This window comes from Ursus maritimus, unplaced genomic scaffold (assembly GCF_017311325.1).
Source record: "Ursus maritimus isolate PB19 unplaced genomic scaffold, ASM1731132v1 scaffold_28, whole genome shotgun sequence".
Lineage (NCBI taxonomy): Eukaryota > Metazoa > Chordata > Mammalia > Carnivora > Ursidae > Ursus > Ursus maritimus.
Genome location: NW_024425341.1, coordinates 36119178 through 36133911, shown reverse-complemented (window position 1 = coordinate 36133911; position 14734 = coordinate 36119178). Strand labels below are relative to the sequence as shown.

At 38.5% G+C, this 14734-nt stretch overlaps 1 long non-coding RNA gene across 1 annotated transcript in view; it reads right to left on the bottom strand.

The window, feature by feature from the left end:
• Positions 1–3034: 3034 nt before the first annotated feature.
• LOC121105654 overlaps positions 3035–14734 on the bottom strand; it is a 242725-nt gene continuing 231025 nt past the window's right edge. Inside the window, exons 3-4 of the long non-coding RNA XR_005838296.1 lie at positions 4011–4141; positions 3035–3162 (exon numbers count right to left, since the gene is read on the bottom strand). This is a non-coding gene — a long non-coding RNA (uncharacterized LOC121105654). The remainder of the gene's footprint in view (positions 3163–4010; positions 4142–14734) is intronic.

Sequence of the window (14734 nt, the reverse complement as noted above, 5' to 3'; positions counted from 1 at the left end):
ACACCACTGCAGTGCACCGATGGCTTCCTTGTGCAAAAGCCCAGTAAAAGTCATCTGTGGAGAAGTGGGGAGAACGTCTCTCTCATTGTTCCTGTTTTGTTCTGTCGCATGGTACAACCGGAAATAGCTGTTCCCTTTGTTTTTCCTTTAAAGTCTTCTCCTGGAACCAAGCCTGCAGAACTGGGGCAGGGACAGAGCTGAATGGTGGACATCCTGCTGCACTCAGACTCACTCCACCCTTGGGTTGTGTATTTTTTTGTTTTTTTAAGATTATTTATTTTAGAGAGAGAGAGAGGCAGAGAGCCTGTGTGTGAGCAGGGGGAGGGGTAGAGTGAGAAGGGGAGAGAGAGAGAGAGAGAATACCAAGCTGACTCTCCACTGTGCACAGAGTCAGACACACTGCTCAGTGTGATATCAGGACCCCGAGATCGTGACCTGAGCCGAAATCAGGAGTGGATCACTCCACCATTGAGGCCCCTAGGTGCCCCAGTTTGTGTATTTTATAGGGAAATTATTACTATTTTTTGTTTTCCAAGAGCGGGGGCTAAATGATGGGGAGGCAGTGGTAAGCAAATGAGAATTCCCTGACCTCATGGATTATAAAGTCTAGCAGACTCCTCTAAACACTAAATGAATATTTACAATTAATTGTGAATGTGTCAAGTACAGAGAAGGGGAGATACTAGCTGTGTGATCGCTACCAAAGAACCTAATCAAATCCAGGGGATAGGGGTGTTTCTTGGAATGCAAAGAAAAAATATGAGCTAGATTATTTTGGTTGCAGAAATCCAATTAGAAATTGCTATACCAAACCAACCAAATATAAAAGGAAAATGTTGTCTCACATATTTATGAATTCCAAGAGTAAATATTTCTTTAGGCAAACCCTGATTAAACACTGTTGCAAGCAGCCTGTCTTTATATCTTAGCTCTGGTTTTTAAGATGTGGGCTTCATGGGGCGCCTGGGTGGCACAGCGGTTAAGCGTCTGCCTTCAGCTCAGGGCGTGATCCTGGCATTATGGGATCGAGCCCCACATCAGGTTCCTCCGCTATGAGCCTGCTTCTTCCTCTCCCACTCCCCCTGCTTGTGTTCCCTCTCTCGCTGGCTGTCTCTATCTCTGTCAAATAAATAAATAAATTCTTAAAAGAAAAAAAAAGATGTGGGCTTCATTCTAGGGAAGGTTCTGTTGACGTGATGGCAAGATGTCTTTTACAGTCACAGATGTACAATACAGCAGTTCAGCAGCCCCATCAGAAAAAGAGCTCCTTTTTCCCCAATAGTTAAAAAAAAGTTCTGTGGTCAATTCTCTTTAGAAAACTTATGTCATGTGACCATCCTTAATGCAATCATTGTAGCCAGAAGTGTGGGATATGCCAATGGTCCCGACCAGAATTAACCCCCATATTCGAAGCCTGGGGATGGTACCAGGAACCTCCAAACCATGGAGAATGAGAGTAAAGAGGAATGTCAAGGCTTTCCAAAAAAATCAGGATACTGTTATCAAAGGAAGGTGGTTGAATAGTGGGCAACAAAACCAACAGATCTTTTCAACCCAACTTGAAATTTTTTTCAACCACTAAGAAGTCATTCTTTTTGGGATATTTGGATTTAGGCTCACTTCACCCACCATTAATCCCACTAATATGCCACTGTAAACTTAACAGAAAACTCAAAATGTTATATAAATCACTGTATAATACTTTGTTTTCTACAATAATACATAAGGTAGATTTTTTTTTTTAAAGATTTTATTTATTTATTTGACAGAGATAGAGACAGCCAGCGAGAGAGGGAACACAAGCAGGCGGAGTGGGAGAGGAAGAAGCAGGCTCATAGCAGAGGAGCCTGATGTGGGGCTCGATCCCATAACGCCGGGATCACGCCCTGAGCTGAAGGCAGACGCTTAAGGACTGAGCCACCCAGGCACCCCACATAAGGCAGATTTTATAGGCCAAAGTCAATATTATAATTTTGTAAGTAATGAAGCTAAAAAGTCAACATATTTAATTGGAAGTCTGAATGCGTTACTGACCTAGAGAAGAAGGGAAAACATATTTAAGACTTTAATGGGCATGAAGAAAAGTGCTTGAGAAATGGCTCCTAGGGTTTACACATCAGTGCAAATAAAACAGCTTTGTAAATCTTAAACACAGGCCATCACGAGGAATCTTAACCATTAGAACATGCCTTCAGTGCTTGAGTGGGTTGATAAAATTATGCTAAGTGCAATTCAGCCTAAAAATTTCTGTGGGAGTTGGTTATTCTGATAAAATGGAATGTGAGTGACCAAGACTCTGAAACCTGGCAATTCCCTCAATATTACCACAACTGGGGAAAAATTCAGAGCATGAAATCTTGTGTTTATGAATGACCAGTTTATCTGAATCCTTGTTTTTCAGGCTCTAAGCAATTATGCTGTCAGCTCAGCCAATGTGGCTTCTAAAGTCCTAAAATCAGCAGTGGTTATAGTCCCATCATTATCAGATAAGAGTGTGTTACTCCACTGAGTTATAATGTAGCGTTCATTCATTCCTGCCGTCCATGATAAGGGGTTGGTTTATGACCTGAACACGGAATGAGCTAGTTGAAAGTGTTGGAAACTTAGTAGAGACAAGCAAAAATGTTTATGAATAGTACTTGTTTCTAAATTACTTGCAAAGCATTGGAAAATTTCTGACTCATGCAAAAATTTCGTAGTTTGAGGAGTCACTCTGTGAACAGGTAGTAGAAAGTGGCATATAATTGAAATGTAAATTTACATCCCATAAATTTTTTCAAATTGCAAAACTATGGTTGTTAAATATATTACAGGACACTAATGAATGACAGAGGACTTAAAAAGTTTTACCCCACTAGAAAAACAGGTATTGGGTGTCAAAACTTAATCACCACATGCAACAAATACAACAAGAGTAGAAAAGGCAACATACCTACTGAATTGCCAAAAACCTCTCATCTCATTTTATTACCAACCCCATTACACAGATGAGGAAATTGCGGTTCAGGAAGATTAAGAAAGTTGCATTTAGAAATTTACACACCTGAGATGTGAACTGGTCCAGCTGGATTGCTGAAGCACATCCTTTCACTACACCATGTCACACCAAGGAGCATCGAGCACCACTTCTGCATCGTTCTTTGCAAGGAGTAAACTCAGTTTCTGTATGATGATATATAATACTGTATAAATATACCTCAGATATGTGACTTTTTCCATATATACATGGAAAGCATATATAGATATACTCCAGACTCATTTGTTACATTTTTTTGTATGTATGTATGTCTGTGTTTAACAGCAGTGAAGTATTCCAATAAATTGACCCTTTAAATGTGACAATTCTAACTCTGTAGGAGACATCACATGGTAAAGCCTATTACAGTTGAGACACTATAATTCTAGGATACTCCAGGATATAATTTACTCTTGCCTTTTAATTAAGGCAACATACTAGTGATATTTTGAAGCTTATTTTACCTACAGATCTTGTGGAAATTCAAGTAGAATATGATGCCAGTCTTACGTATGTTCTGCCACATCTACACGACCACTTCATGGGAAACTGGATTGTCATTAGAGTCAAGTTAATTCAGCTTATAGCTCACCAAATCTAACACTCCTGTATTTGGTGAATTTTTTCTTTTAACCCGTCTACCTGGAACTGCACCACCTGTTAATTGATTCTAAAAAGGGATGCCAGATTTAATCCCAAGACAATCTTTTTTTTTTTTTTAATTTGTTCAGTCCACAACCTCTCTGACTTCTAGTACAGTCTCCATATTTCCTTTCCCTCCAAGCCATTTCCATTTTGCAGAATTCAATTTCTGGCTTAAGCCCATGTTTCAGAGGAATGAGGTCACCTAAATATCATTTGCCAGATCTCTCCACTGAAGGACAATAACCAAGGACTAAATGGAAAATCTCACACAAAGCCAGATTAGAATTTGCGTTAATGAGACCATGGTATTGGTTACAATGATGCTATCTCTCAAAGGCAGCATAGTTACCATAAATGCTCCAGTCATCTTCCTCTCCTCTTCAAGCTCTCTTGGGCAGACCCAGAGACTCCAAGTCGAGATTTGACCTTGTTTTCCAATAGCTTTGTTTTCTTTACCCTTTGAAGTGGCCAGTGCAGGTTCTAAAAATTAAGGCATAACATTAGAATAAAGTAGAGGTCTTTGACTCTAACTACATTAAATGTAACACATTGTTTTATATTATTCAGTTTTACTACAATTGTGGCATATCGTGGAGGTATTTCAGTAGTCAGAAAATAATTGGACTTGGAACTGGGAACCTAAATTTTTGTTCGGTTTGCTTGCTATATGGTTTTGCTTAAATCACTGAAGTTCTCTGTGCTTCCCTTTCTTCATTGTTAAGAATTAGAAAAGAAATCATAATCATTCCTGCCAAATTGGCCTCAGACATGTCAAAGTATTACATAAGCATATAAATGATAAGGACTTACAAAAGTAAATTATTGGTATGTTTAATGTTAAACTAGAAAAGAAGGCACTTTAATCTTCTAATGACAAAAACTGCGGTAACAGCACACATGGCAATATGAACAGTATGATAAACCAAACTGATTTTTCGTTGATGTGCATATCAAAAAGGAATACTAAGTTGGTATTTTTTGTACACATCTGAGCAGGCATAACTTCCATGAAATTATGCTTTTCGTGGAAACTTTGACCATATCAATCTTGGCAGAGTTTGGGTAATATTTTGGGAACTCTGAAAGGACTCTTTCATTTTAATTCCCATGAAAGGCTGTATTTTTATATACCGTGTTAGGGAAATCCAAAACGAAAAAAAAAAAGGCACCATCATACTTCTGATATTTCATGTAAATAAAACAGCAGGATCAGGAGAGTACCTTCCAATGTCACCTTTACAGTAACTATAACCTAGTACAAAAATGAGCCTTTCAAACTTCATTCATTAATTGTTCATTTCACACTTAATAATTTCATAAATTCACGTTTGCACAATCTATTAATAAATGGGCATTTTTGCCTTTAAGCAGTTTTTATGCAAAGCAATTTTATCTCTAGCACCACAGTGAGTCACACACAATCCCCCCAGCCCCCTGGTTTTTTCCTACTCCTAAAACTCCTAACTTTCATATAGTACAAGTCTTTCAGGCAGCTGCAGACCTCGTCTGAGTACAGGGCTGGCTTGCTGGAATTGTTCACTGACTTCAAGGCTGGTAAATGTGCCCAGAAAAGCTAAAAGACTTGAGAAAAATCATCTCGTAGGACTTGATTACTTTACATTTACTATTCTACACACAGGGAGATTTCACTACTCTTCTTAATAGTAGAAATGAAAAAGGGGATGTTGAAGGGTTAAGAAGTACTAAGGACTCAGACACAGCACTCTCAGAATATGGTGAAAGCTAAGTCATCCTTCTCCTATGAAAACTGCCTTCAAGTGGTTTTGCCAAAACAAGTCTCTCTAACAGTAGGTGATTGTCAAGGCTCCAATTAGTAAATCCCTAAGCCCCAAAGTTAATTATGTGAGTAATGAAAAGTGGTGGAAAACTCTCATTCCCAGGAAAGGGAAGAATCCGATCAGCCATTAGCCTCATTGGGTGTGTGGAGGGATTAGAGTCTCCCACAAAAAAAAATGTTCATGGTCCCCACTCAAATGGAATAAAAACTCTTCAATGATTATTATTGCTAGATAAGTATCAGGAGTTTTTTGAAAGCAATGAAAAGACAGCAAAGGACACTTGGATGGTATCCTCTCTTAGGATGTTTCCTCTACTCTTACATACTATAAGGGAAAATATGAAATCCATTTACAATAGCAGGGAAAAGGGAAGGATACATTTTAAAAAGGATTTTCCTTTGGTAGGCAAAGCCAGGAATCTCTTAACTAATGTCATAATCAAGATTCTGGTATTTCATGATTGAGAGTAATATCAACCCCCAAAAGGGGGGGGGATCAATACATATCAAAGGGAGATGGCATGCTATCAAAATATTACAAAACTAAGCAAGAGCATGAAAAATAATGGTGAGAGACCACATATGTCAATAAGTTTGGTAAAGTCTTCAGGCCCAAGATCCTCCAACTAGGATATTTAGTAAATGAATTGGAGTTAATGAACACAAGTAGATACTATCTCAGAGAACTTATGGAAGCCTACAGATACTGGGAATTTGACCCTTAAATTGCAAATGAGCTAATAATTCCTTATAAGAAAGATTAGTGTTTTGGTGGATGCTGCTGGAAATCCACCAAAGTCTCTCTTCCATTTTTCCACAGCACCAGAGTTGTTGCCTTGCCCATGACTGCCCGCTCAGATACCACATTTCCAAATCTCCCTTGCTATACAGGTGTAAGCATGTGACTAAGTTCTCATAAATACAATGACGATGAAGTGACTGTTTGCCACTCCGGGTCTTGGCCTTAAATCATTGGGTAAGCATGCTTCCATATGTCTTCCCTTTCTCTCGACCTAAAACACCCAGGTATCACTGAGCAAATGAGGCAAACTCTCTATGGAAAAGAAGGGAAAGAAGGTGGAAGAAATCTGGTTCCCTGAAGGCCCGCACGGGGAGGAGACTCACAGCCAGTCCAGACCACTCACCTCGGTGCTGTCCTAAGAGAGGGAGACAGACTTTTAAACTTTAAATATTTAAACTTTAAGTAGAGTGAAATAGTCCCAATTTTCTTAGGAGAGTCTTGTCTTATGCCTGTTGTGTTGGCAAAGTTATAGATAGGATTCTCTTTCACTACCCAAATAAATTACATGGTAACCCTATTTTAATTCAATATATCACACTACCTCTTTCTATCAGCAGCTTAACTTCTCTATGACCAGTATAGAAATTGGTACCCGGCACTTGCAAGCTAACAGAACCTGAAATATGTGTGATCAGCAGCCACGTGGTGGGAGATGAGGGTGTGTGTACATCAGGTTAGAAGACTAGAGACCCTGGCTATACGCTGGCAAAATATTTGATAACATTGTGATAACTTGAAAGGCAGACCATGCATACATACCAAAAATATAGCCAGGGTTCCAGAATGTTAATTCAATTCGGTTAGTCTTTGCAGGGTTTAGCAAGGTATTGCAAGAAAGAAATAAGCATAAGCGAGAATTGGCACGTTTAAAAGCGGAGACAAAATAGAACAGATGGGGTTGGAAATACCTCCTCCTGTTTCTATACTTCAAACAGCAGTAGACTCATAACTACTGCTTCTCAAAGAATTACCATTAAGTAAAACCAAAAAAAAAAAAAAAAAAAAAAAAAAAAAAAACAGGTTAAGAATGTTACCTTTACATGTAAACTCACTGCTTCAGATGTCTTTAAAATAGGTGCAGAGAAGAATGGATCTCAGAAGCCAGGAAATAAACCTGGCCTACAAGCTATATGCAGACAAAGGTTTGTGAATGGTGATGAGAACCCAGGACTGACTGGAAGAAATACAACCATTAAGAAGCTTAGTATGCGGCACCTGGCTGGCTTAGTCGGTGGAACATGCGACTCTTGATCTTGAGGTCGTGAGTTCGAGCCCCACGTTGGATATAGAGATTACTTAAATAAATAAACTTCAGAAAAAATTGGCATCCCAAAAATATACAATGGGAATTTATAAATATTCATAAACTGGAGGAGCCTCAGAAGACACAAACACTAAACACAATGTGAGATTCTAGATGACATCTTGGAATAGAAAAAGGATATTCATGGAAGAACTGATAAATCTAAATAAAGTCTGTAGTCATTAAAAAAAAAATTAAGAAGCCTTCTAAATTTTTGAAATCCCAAACCTGGTTTATAAATGCCGGTGACTATTTGAACCCTAGCAAGCCCATACTCCATGTTCACTCTGGATATCAGCATATGACAATGAGCAAAGAAGACCTTCCCCCAAATGGCACAGCTGGGGCCCAGGAAGATGATGATCAAGAGAATTAACTCTGAGAGAAGCAGAATCAGGTGTGGCAGGATGAGCTCGCCAAGCACGTATGTAACTGTCAAGGCAGAAAATCTACATGAGTAGATTTGAAGGAGAATCAGTGAATTTGCATTTTGTTTCTCCCTTTCCCGAACTGCGGTCTTTATGGGGGAGATGCTGCTCTACCACCATGTGGGTGTGTAGGTGTGACGGGAGCACAGGTAACTGCCCTTTTAGCTTACAGGTCACTGGACGATAAGCAGCCACCTCTACACCAGATCAAAGAGGTTGTCCATTACCTAGAGAACCTAGACTTGAGCTGGGTGCAGTACAGATGGGACTTCCAGGATGTTCCTTGGACAGCAGATGGCTGTGCCTGCGAATGGGTGAAGTACACACACATACTTGGGTGATGCTTGGAGGGATTTGAGGGGGACAAAGCTAGTTATACGCTAAGTTTTCCCCCCACATTTTTCCTTAAAAACTATGCCATCTCTTGGCTCATGGCTGTCCTTCCATAGATGATATTCCTGAGTCTCCTTTGCAGATAGTGGTGGCCTTGTGACTAAGCTCCCTTTTGGGATTTGAGTGGAAGTGATATTTGCTACTTTGGTTGGGGGGGGGGCGCTTAAAACATTGACCATGTGCTTCTCTTTCCTTTCCCTTTACGCATGCTTGTATGCAGGGGTGGCTTTGACCCAGCTCCAGTCTTGTAGACAGGATGCCCTAGACAAGATGGAAGGAAACTTGGTCCTTGCGAGTCTGCACTGTTCACCTATGTGTCGTTATACAGGAGAGATACACTGAAAGGTTTTTACTTCACTGTTTGGGGGGAGGGGGGTTCTTTGTTATTTTTGCTCAGTCTTGACCATAACCAATTAAAGCTATTCATAAATTGGGGTTGTCTGTCTGGTAAAGCAATGTGCTGTGACCACATACTAAGTGTCAGATACTGTGCTGGACTTTTAGACCCACTTGCCACCAGTCAGTCCTCACTGAACCACCACTCAGGCTTCATGCTGTGTCCTGTATCCCTGTGTCCAGGGCTCCTTGACAAATTTATACCAGTGCCTGTGAAACCACACGCATTGTGAGCGGAACTGGAAATGGAACCCAGCACTTCCTGACTCTAGAACTGGTTATCTTCCTATTTATAGCTTCTTAATTTTGTAACTAATTTTCAAACATACCAAAATCTCTCAGGAAAGTAAGGGCTTAAAAAAAAAAAAAAAACCTACCAGACATGTTTATTTTGCCTTGTCTATTAGATGTTAAAATCATTTTGCCAATATTTTCATAACTTGAGTTTTTATATAAATAAAAGCCTAGTAGGCCCAATGCCAATTTAAATTCATATGCTTAAGTTCTTGGAATTTTCCATATACTTCCACTTACAACTGAATTTTTTGTAAAGCAATGTTTTAAGCAGGTATATTAGAACGCCAAGATTCCTTGAGTGTAATGAATACTGAATAGAATATGTTATTTTCATATCCTACCATATATTAAACTTTGTAAAGAAAAGGCATTCACAACTTAAAAAAATATACTTCAGAAGGAATGTTCTTTGGTTCATCTTGGTAAAATCCACCTGGTAACCTAAAATCTTATTACATAATGTTTATTATTGCTTTGTGAAGGAAAAGTGGAGGGAGGCAGTTTTCTTTATTTTGGCAGCCTGCTAATCTAAAGATTACATCATTTTTTATAATTGGTGCTGGTTAATGTTGGTTCTTATTTTACCTTTTAAGATCATGAATGTTTCATAAGTAATGTTGAATGAACTGACTACTCAAGAAACCAGATGCCTGGTCTGAAATTTTCATTGCAGTAAGGGAAATTGGGAGAATCACTCCCCTGGATTTCCATTGTGCCTAAAACCTGATGCCATCTGTGTCTAGCCAGGTTCTTGATGCCTCCAGGATTTGTTTCCCAGACAGTTGTTTGGTGCTTCTTTATTACATGGCACATCTATGGTCTGAATTGTCCACGGTGACTTTTAACTGCGGAGGCCTGCTGTGGTACAAAATTTCATGACTCCCTCGAGCAGCCTCTGAGCTGGTGCCTGGGTTTGGATGGCAGCGAATTACGGATCCCTACGCAGGGGCTGGGGCCACAAGAACAAGGGAATGAAAGATTGAAAAAAGAACAGAATCACAAGAGAAAGAACAAGGAACACATGACTCACAGAGCCGATACATTTATATGGAAAAGGTCAGCAATTAGGTAAATGATCAGAAACAGTGAAGTAAGGCACCATTTGAGGCCCTAATTTGGTGCAACCAGAGCTTTCTGACACACTTCCTCCCGACATCGTACCACCCCAGGACACAGAAGGTTTAAGGCTATTAGGGAGAGAGAAGCTTGAACCTGCTGGGAGAGAGGAGGTAATTTATGAAGATACGCCCTGTTTCAGTTGGGTTCTCCTTAACCAGAACCAGACAGGTAGTTTACATGGCGAATCTCCCGGAGGCAGCATAGGAACGTGGGGAAATTTGGATTTAGGAGGCTTAGAAACCAATAAAAGGTGTGCTGTCTAGTAGTTGCCACTCTTGCTGGCCAACTGAGGCTCGATCCCAGTAGGGCACTGTGGGGAGCCAGTGAACAAGGTAAAACTGAGTTCATAGATCCCAACTGTTTTGATGTTGAAGAAAGGGCTAGACCATGGATTTCAAGGTGCTGTTTGGGAAATATGGATCGAACACTGAATATCAAGAGAATAGATGGAATTCATAACATAGTCAGATTAGAATGACATTTCCTGGATGCCGGGTATTGCATTATCTCTCATGAGATGTTCTATTTAATCTTTACAAGAATCTGATAAAGTAGGTACTGTTACCCTCGTTTTTATGTACAAAGAAACAGAAGCTCAGAGGAGATTGATGCCTTATAGAATATGATACGGCTAACATAAAGGAGATCCTGGATTGCATTTAGGTTTCCTAACTCAAGATGTAGTGAAAGGCAAAAGAAAAGATTGCAGAGGATAGGAGTTTTGGGTCCTATTTTCATTTGTACTCTATTGAGGTCCAGGGCAATATCCAATCTCAACAGTCAGTAACGGCATGGGTGTCCACAGAGCAGACCAGTTGCTGGCCACTATGTGGAACAGATGTGCCTGCTTCCACATCAGTCCTGCCATTCACCTTGGACAAGCTCCTTACCTGATCTGGGCTTCAGTTTCTTTACCTGTAAAGTGAATATACAAGATCTACTTTAAAAGCTAAAAACTTTGTCCATTGTCAAGGCTAAATAGACTCAGCTCTATTCCATTTGTTCCAGTACACATACTTGATGTGCTAACACTTTGGCAAATTCTCAGATCAGTTTGTTCCTGTTGTAAATACCAATGTCAATAATGAACGATTCACTTCAAAGAAATCAACTACTTCTACAAACTGAAAACTAGGGGCTAGTATTGGGAGAAGCGACGTCTACTGCAATTTCTTCAAGCATAAATATAAAAACTAATTTTTCCTTTGTCTAACTTTTTCCTTCAGGTGCCAGGGTAATTACATAATTATGACAAGCTTATTTTTCTAGTTATTTTCATTCATTCATTAATCTATTGTTAAATAATTATGAAGCAGTTTTATATGCCAGGCACTAAACTAGTCCTGTTCTGGGTTGGAGGGGTGAACAAAGTAGGCATGGTCTCCACCCTCCTAGGTCTTGAGAGTCTAGATGTGGAATTAGATACTAACAAGAAGTGCAGCAAGAAATAGTACTTTATTTGTGGTTCCAACAGAAAGTAATGGATATGCGAATACCTAATATGAGGAAACCATTCTTAAATCAAATCGTAACTGTTAATCAAATGTTAACTGTTCCCAAAAAAGAAATTACAAATAGATGTTTCTTAGCTCTTGTTGAAGGATGGTTTCAAGGATTCTTTCAGAAAAAGATAATTTTTGTTTAAAAACCAATGATATGACCTGCGGTTGATTCATTCAGATTGAATTCAATTCAACTCAGCTCAATTCAACCTGAACCACCTTTTTCAAGTCTTGTATTGTATTAGTTTGGAAATAAATGGTTCTTTCTCTTGGTGCCCTAAACAGTCACTCCCCTTCCCAAGGCCTTAATAAGCTTTAGACCTGACCTCATTCTACCACCTAATGAGAGCTCAGAGAATGACGTAAGTGGCAAAGCAACATGCCTTAGTGTACCCGCAGGAATGAATTGTAAAGTTTGTGGTATTTTTTTTTTAATGAATCAAGGGAGTGATTGACCTGTCCAGCTGAAAGCAATTAGTAAAGAATTATGTTCAAGTGTTTTCTAGAATAGGTGGCAACAATAGATATCTCTGTGCAGATTCTTCCCCTTTAAATTTGAATTTCTAAAAATGATTTGCATTTTGTGTTTCACTTAAAAAAAATGTCCACTGCTCCTTTCACTTACTTTCAGCCCAGCTTCATCTTTTAAAAGTCATTTTTGGAGCTTTAATGACTTGCTCACAGTTTGCCTATTAACAGTGCCAGAAATGCTGCAGACAATTAGATATGGATTTTCATGCTACATAGGACTAAAAGTAGTCTGTGCTAACTGAAAATTTTTACCCATTTGAAAATATTTGCTGCCTGTAAAGCTCTAATGAAACTGAAGCAAAAGAAACTTCTGAGGATTTCCATTGCTTTAACAAGAATGGCAACAGCTTGGCAAGGATTGTGTGTGAGCTCCATTCTGTTCAATTCAAAACAAAACGTGTTTGTTTCCATTTTCTGCAGGGTTGAGAAACAGATTGCTGATAGAAAATGGTTCAAGCAAGCTGTAATGATGATTTGGTTGCTAATTCTTTGGTTTTCCTTTTGATCATCTTCTTAATAGGATAAGATTTCTAATAATATGGATATGGCTATTTAGTTTAGAATTCAATGAATTTTTTATTTCATATTTCCATCATGTTAACATAAAAAAACAAGAGACATAGGAAAATTCACTTAGTGTTTTCCAATGACTTGAGATCACTGTGCTATTATCGGCAATAATCTTAGATTTGTGGCACAAGCCACTTCGAACAGACAGAGAGTCCTAGTTGGAAGTGACCGTAAAGATATTTTAGACCAAGGACGTCATTTGATAGATTAGGGATCTCCAGGAAACTTTAAGAGAAGGACAGCCATTTCCAACCCAACTGACTAACCTACACCGAGTGATCTCTGGAGGCCCTGATTGAGGGGCTGTCACACCAGAAAGAACTGCTTCTGACATGTGCGTGAGGACGTTATCAATCCTGAACCATTATTCTTAATTTTTTCATTTTGGGGTTCCAAGGATCATGGGGAACCACAAATTCTTATGAGGGAATGCCTAAAGTGACAGTAGTTTTGTTTGTTTACTTGTTGCACCACACTCAGCTCTGAAGCTTATAAAGACAAATGTCTTTCCCTTTGACAACAAACAGATTTTTTTTTCTAATCCATTTTTTATGAAGAAAAACCCAATATCTTAAAGACTTAGATTTATGAAAAAATCTCAGTTCCAACTCCCTACCATGTGTTGATCTAAAGCCTTGCCTCTTATCCTTCCTGCATTAGAACTCAAAACAAATTTCTTGGTATCAGCAAATAATTCCAGGGCTTTACCACATTAACCTGTGTTGAACCACTTAGAAATAGAGTCCGATCCTTCAGTTAAATGTTCAACTACATGCGTAAATATTTATTATATTTTTTCTAGTATTTCCAAGGTTTTTGAGAGTATTTTCTATAATACCTAATCCATAATACTTCGGGAAATAGATTTCAATATATTATTCTTGTATTTATCATAGGCCACAGTACTCTCTATAGTCATCCATCTGCCTTTTCCAAACATTTGCACATATTAGCTGTCTAGTCCTTTAAGGAATTTGACTTTGAGACCCCTGAGTTTATTGGGAAGGTGAGTAATACATTATGTCTTATTGAAATGATTCTGGAGTTCTTAATTCCAACTTTCTACACTTTCTTAGTTTATTTTCCTTCTTTCCAGAGAAAAATGTTTCATTTTTCCAGTCCTTTAAAAGTAAACAAATTCCATATTATCTACAAAAAAAAGGAAGATTAAGAATAAGAGATTATTTTATCTAAACTTCAAGAAGAATATTGATTAGAAGGGGGGAAAGTTGTAAAGACCTAAATTTAGAGAAACAAGTCTTTAGTGTATTTATTCCATAATTATTTACTGAGCTCTTACCAGGTGCCCAACAATGTATTAGTAATTGGGGATAACATGATGAATAACACAATCCTGGTTTCTTCCTTTATAGGGCTTTAAAATAAAACTGTATGTTAGAACAACCAACAGCTGGTATAAGCAAAAGTGTACTCCATATATTACATTTCTCAAAGCCTATTTATGGACATAGATTCATACAGAAAAATTAAATTTTGTTAAATTAAAAGCTTCTTGAAAGCTTCACTGCTTTTAATGATACAGATCATGGAATTGGTAGTTAGCACCACAGCCATGAATTTCTGCTTTGATATCTGGGTGACTTTTTTGGTGTTTATCCTCATTTCTGCTCACTCTCCTCTATTTAAATTTTTAGTTATATTTAGATTATCTCATATAAACAACTCCATTATTACTCCATTCCCTCTTACTCCACTCCACTCCACCATTTTTCTTACTTACTTGACCCTTGTGGCTCCCCCAAAACCTTTGAGTTTGTAATCCCTACTTTAAACTTAGAGAGTCCTATATTTTTTTATTAATTGTTTCACAACAAATGCTTTTTTTATCTGGGAAAAAAAACCCAAAACAAACAAATAAACGAAAACCAAACAACTCTCAGTGGGAAGGAACTCTTCTTGGATTTACAAGGAGA